The sequence below is a fragment of the Rhinolophus sinicus genome, chromosome X (genome assembly GCF_036562045.2).
Source record: "Rhinolophus sinicus isolate RSC01 chromosome X, ASM3656204v1, whole genome shotgun sequence".
Lineage (NCBI taxonomy): Eukaryota > Metazoa > Chordata > Mammalia > Chiroptera > Rhinolophidae > Rhinolophus > Rhinolophus sinicus.
The window spans coordinates 76,955,045-76,961,242 of record NC_133768.1 but is presented as its reverse complement, the minus strand read 5'-3'; the positions used below and the strand labels follow the sequence as shown (position 1 = coordinate 76,961,242).

At 38.8% G+C, this 6,198-nt stretch overlaps 1 protein-coding gene across 2 annotated transcripts in view; it reads left to right on the top strand.

The window, feature by feature from the left end:
- Nucleotides 1–5,760: 5,760 nt before the first annotated feature.
- Nucleotides 5,761–6,198, top strand: part of CHRDL1 (chordin like 1) — a 187,607-nt gene continuing 187,169 nt past the window's right edge. The window contains exon 1 of one of the 2 annotated variants that reach the window (XM_074323572.1): nt 5,761–6,196. The gene's annotated coding sequence lies outside the window, so the exon portion shown is untranslated. The remainder of the gene's footprint in view (nt 6,197–6,198) is intronic. The other variant, XM_074323573.1, reaches the window with a different exon arrangement.

Sequence of the window (6,198 nt, the reverse complement as noted above, 5' to 3'; positions counted from 1 at the left end):
TGATTTAGAAATAAAATGTTCCAGAAATTTTTCTATAAACCAAATCTTGCTTTCTCATTGGCCTTTATGATAAATCTGGAGATATGTTCCTTTGGGAAGAGAATCACTTAACATGCACCCACAAATGTCTTAAAATCACTTAAAAGGAAAATAATTTCTATAAAAAATACTATTTAGACATAACACAAAAAAATACCTTGGGGTATTTTTATTTGATACATTAGCTGAAAGGTATAAATACAAAATGAAAGCTTAACTAAAAGGATACATTGAACCAAAAGATAACTGCCTCTATTAACTCTGTTTCCAAGATTCTCTAAGCTACTCTGTTTACGTCTCTGGTTTTCATAAAGTGCTAGGAAATGGGGTTGTTTTCACTGATGGTATCAGTCAAGATTAGCCAGGTTCTGCTGCAACAATAAGAACCCTTCAAATCTCAGAAGTCTAACATTCAAAGTTTCATTTATCACTCACTTTAGATATCCAAAATGAGTGCTGGGGGCTTTGCTCATCTTAGTCACTCAGAAAGTCAGGCTTTATTTTAATATATGTATTCATTATTCCTCTGGCAGTGGGAAGGGAATGCAACAAATAATGCACTGGCACTTACATTTTCCAGCCAGAAGTGACATATCACTGTTGCTATGATTTCACCAGCCAAAGCAAATCTGACAGCCATGCTCACCCCCAAAGAGTGAAGGGCGTAAAGTTCTACCATGAAACTAAAAGGAGGAAAGTTAGAAATATTAGATGAACTGCACTACTAACAAGCAATTCTGTATTCTAACACTTTTTATAAATGACTAACAGGAAGAAAATGCAACAGAGACAAAAATTCAGTAACAAACAAGAATCATACAAGCAATAAAGGGACTCATATTAAAACATAGCATAAGTGTCCTAAAAGTTCTATACAGTGAATTTGTCAACTTCTAAATATTAAATCAAGTATCTGATTAACAAAAAATCTAGGTTGGTCTGATTTTCTATATAAAGAAGTAAATATACACCACAATATAGTCCTCATCAATCTTTATGTGTCTTGCCATTTTTTGGAAAGTTAATCAAATAACCCAAGTTTTCCAGGTTCAAATGGGACAGGAAGCACTTTAAGGTTAAAATCTGCATCCTCAGAACATTGTTCAGTATTAATCACTCTGTAATACCTCCATTTTCCCATTCATTTTTGCCATTTGTAACAACCTGGCTGGACCGTGAGGGCATCAAGCTAAACAAAATAAGTCAAATAGAGAAAGACAAATACTGTATGATCTCACTTACACATGGAATCTTAAAAAAAAAAAAAAAAAAAAAAAGTCCTGTAGAAACAGAGAATAGAATAGTGGTTGACAGGGGCAGAGAGCTGTGCAGTGGGGGAAATGGGGAAATGTTGGTCAAAGTGTATGAACTCCCAGTTATAAGATGAATTAGTTCTGGGGATCTAATATACAGCATGGAGACTATAGTTAACACTACTGTATTATATACTTAAAAGTTACTAAGACTGTAGATCTTAAATGTTTTCAGAACAAAAAAATGTAATTATGTGAGGTGATGGATATGTTAATTAACCTTATTGTGGTAATCATTTTGCAATATATACATCTATTAAATATCATGTTCTATACCTTAAACTCACACAATGTTATACGTCAATTATATCTCAATAAAACTGGAAAAATAAATATGATGAGTATGATGCCTGCAACACACAGTATACAAGATCAGCACATGACAATCAATTACATTAATATATACTAGGAATGCACACTGGAAACTGAAATTTCAAACACAATAATATTTACAATTGCTCCAAAGAAAATGAAATATGTAGGCATGAATCTAAGAAAACATGCACAGGATCTATATGCTGAAAACTACAAAGCACTGATGTATGAAATCAAAGAAGACCTAAATAAATGGAGAGACATGCTGTGTTCATGGATTGGAGGACTCAAACCATTAAACTTGCCAATTCTTCCTAAATTGACCTATAGGCTTAATGCAATTCCTATCCAAATCTGAGACAGTTTTTTTTTTTTTTGTATATATAGATGAGCTTATTCTAAAATTTATACAGAAAGGTACAGCACCCAAAATAGCTGAAACAATCTTGAAAAATAAAGTGGGAGGAACCATTCTACTTGATATTATGGCTTACTGTATGTCTAAAATAATCAAACTGGGTTTTGTTGATGGAGGGATAGACACATAGATCAATGGAACAAAATAGAGAAACCAGAAATAGACCCATACAATAACCAGCTCATGTTTGACCAAGGTGTAAAAGCATTTCAGTGGAGGAAAGATAGTTTTTAAAAAATGATGCTGGAGCAATCAGATATTCATAGGCCAAAAAAGTGAACCTCAATCTTGACATCTAACATAAAAATTAACTCAAAAAAGATCACCAATTTAAATGTAAAACTTAAAACTATAATAACACTTAAAAAATAGGAGAAAATGTTTGGGATCTAGGGTTAGGCAAAGAGTTCTTAGAATTTAAGATGTCAAAACACAATCCATAAAAGGAAAAATTGATAAATTGGACCTCATCCAAATTAAATTTTGTTTCATGAAAGCCTATGGGAAGAGGATGAAAAAGACAAATTATAGTACGGGAGAAAATATTTGCAAACCATGTATGGAACAAAATAATAATATCTAGTATATATAAAGAACTCTCAAAATTCAACTGTAAGAATTCAATTGTAAGAATACAATCCAATTAGAAAGTATGCAAAATACATGAGGAGGAATTTCACCAAAGAGGATATACAGACATCAAATAAATACATGAAAAGATGGTAGATACCATTAGGTGTTAAGGAAATGCAAATTAAAACCAGAATGAGATACCACTTTACACCTATCAGAATAGCTAAAATAATGACAACAACAAATGCTGACAAGCATGCAAAGAAACTGGATTTCTTATGCATTGCTGGTTGGACTATAAATAGCATAGCCACTCTGAAAAAGCACATGGCTATCCTTACAAAACTAAACATGCATTTACCATACAATCTGGGAACTGCACTGTTGGGTGTTTATCTCGGAGAAATAAAAAATTTATATTTATGCAAAATCTGTGGACAAGAGTTCATAGCAGCTTTATTTATAACTGCCAAAATCTGGAATAAACCCAGATGTCCTGAAGTAGATGAATGGTTAAACAAGCTGTGATACATTCATACTATGGAATACTACTCAGCAATAAAAGGAAAAATTATTGATACCTGAAACAACTTGAATTGGTCTCCAGAGAATTATGTTGAGTGAAAAGAGCCAATATCAAAAGGTTACATACTGTATGATTCCATGTAATATTCTTAAATGACAAAATTATAGAGATGGATAACAGTTTAGTGGTTGCCAGGGAGTTAGAAGAGGAGGATAGAAGCTGGATGTGATTATAAAAGATTGACACAGTATCTTGACTGTGGTGGTCACATGAACCTTACACATGTGATAAACTACAATAGAGTGAAACACACAAGCAAATGGGTGCATGTAAAACTGGTGAAATTGGAACAAGGTGGATGGATTTTATCAATGTCAGTTTCCTGTTTGTCATGTTGTACTACAGTTTTGCATGATGTTACCATTGGGGGTGAAGGGTATTCAGAATCCCTCTAAATTATTTCTTATAACTGCATGTAAACCCACTATTATCTTGAAATAAAAGTTGTTTTTTTTAATATTAGTATGAGATGGTCTACGCGCTAATTCCTATTTAATAAATAGAGAAAAATAAGGCTTGGAGATAATCATCAGTTTAGTTTGAATAAGACTTAGTAGGAAGTCTACCTTAGGACTCACCAAAATTAGAGTTCCCAAATCAGAAATAAAAACTGGAACTAATACAAGGACTGCCAGCATTTACACTAATGAAGAACCTTTCAGAGAAATCCAGCAGCCCCTTTACACAGTTGCCAAGTGTATAAGAGATCCTGAGCAAAAACTGCCCCGTTGAAAAGAAACATTTGATCATAATAAATCGTTTTAAGCTTTTAAGCTACCAGGTTTTGAGATGATTTGTTATGCTGTAATCAGAATACTACACCAAGCAAGGAGAGCGAGTGGTTGTAGCTGAATGGATGAGTTTTAAAATCTCAGTGAGTCTACTGATTTTAAATGCTAGGATCCATGTTTGCCCTTGGCTGTTCTCTGAAACCTATTTTCCTGAATACTCTCTAAGCATGTTGGGAATGATGTTGGGGGTTGGAGGATGCAAATAAAAAGGAAATTGAACAACCAGTCCTTGCCCTTGAACAACTAACATTCTAGTGAGACAAAACATCAGTGAATTAAATGGCATGAGAACGGTTATAAGGCAACAAATCAACAAGTTCAAACTGATATACCACAGCACAAATCGAATGCATGTGGCAGTGTATGGCTACCCAAGCAGCAGAATGAAGCTAGACATTTTGGGCCCTGGAGGCAACATTTCAGGAAGGGCCCCCCTTCCTTTGTTAATAGTGAAATAAACATCTCCAGCAACATAGGGCTAGTTGGATGATAGTATTAACATTTCTGAAGAAGGAAAAAAGGAGGAGGTAATTCCCACAATAATTCTTGTTTTAATTTTCCTTCGTTCTCTGTTCCTGATAGGTGTATTTCTGGCAAACCACAATTTCCCTCAGCATCAATTTTCTCATCTATAGATTGGAGATAGCATAGCAACCAGAGAGTAGTGGGTTGAAAGTCAGGAAATCTGAATTGGAATTTCAAATCTATCATTTACTGGCTGTGTGACCTTTGGATACATCACTTTCTCTCCCCATCAGTTTCCTCTTCTGTGACATGAAGAGGTTGAGCTGCATGGTCCAGAAGATCTCCACCAGCTCTAATGCTTGAGGCCAGAGAGTTCATAGTTTGTTGTGAGAGTTTTAAAAAGCAATGGCGATCTATATGAAAGTACTCTGTAAGCCATAAAGTGATATATCAATGTTAGGGATATCAATATTATCCAGTTCCAGGTTGTGAAAAAAAAAAAAAAGCCCTGCAGCTCTCCTCCAAGTTTAGGGGCTTAAAATATAAATGGGTACTACCTGTGAAGGCAGCACTTTCGCAGCCTCAGAAGTTTCTGATAATACTTTTTAACAATCTCTCATCGTATAAACACAAATTTGTACTAGTCTGTCTTAAGCTCACCAAGGCATCAGCAGTGATTTCAGGGTTGGGTTCTTGTCCTAAGTCAGAATCCTAGGGACTGCTAGAACAATGGAGGCTATGGTGGGATACTCCAAGCTTGCTTCAAGACCCTTAATGATCATAGAGGCTCCTTCCATGGGGCTTGGGAGGCCTCTTTTGGGAGAAAGAAGGTTTCCAAGTCGTCCCCTCTCCCTCCACACAAACCCACATCTCTAGCCCTGTCTTTAAGGACACCAACACTTTGTCACTTTACTAGCTGCAATGGGGGTTTGGGAAATGCTCCGACATGATAATCAACTTGCTAGGGCATAATTTGTAAGGCCAGCTCACCGTGCGTCCTGTGCACCAGCTCAGGACCAAACCAGATGCACGCATCCAGAGAGGCCATTGTGCCTGAGAAGAGGGGTGCAGGCTTCCAGGCAGGGAAATCAGAGGGTAGTTGGGGTCTCAGGGCGGGCGACAGTGGTGAGGAGTTCCTAGGTGCATCCTGAGCAGAGGAGGAGGAGTGGCCGTAGGAGATGTACGGTCCCTTTAAGACCCCAACGCTTGCTTAGCCAGAGGAGGGGGGTGCAGTGGGGGCGCTGCGTGATGGGAAAGTCGCCGGCAGAGCCTCACACTTTCTCCCGATTTCTTAACTTTCGGGTGGGGGGAGTAGGAATAGAGCCGTTGTTCCGGGGCGGAGAGGGGGTGCCGGCTGGCAGCTACTGCGCTCTCACCGGCTTCCCGCCTGCGCCGAGTGGCCGGCCTCGCGGGCCAAGTGGGGAGCGGACTGCGGGCTGAGGGCTGCGGGCGGACAGGCAGGTGGCCCCGGGCCGCCGCGCCCGCGCTTTGGCTCTGCCCCCGGGAGCCTAGCGAACTGCTGCTCCCTGTGGTGTGAGGGCGGTGATGTTTTTCCTCCCACCCACTTCTGGGTCCCCCTCCCGCCTCGCGCGCACTCTAGCTCTCGCCACAACCTGCGAGCCCCAGACCTAGGAGGAGCGCCCCGGGCAGCTCAGAGCGCGTGTACGCGTGGAAGACGGAGGAGGCCAGTGGCCAGGT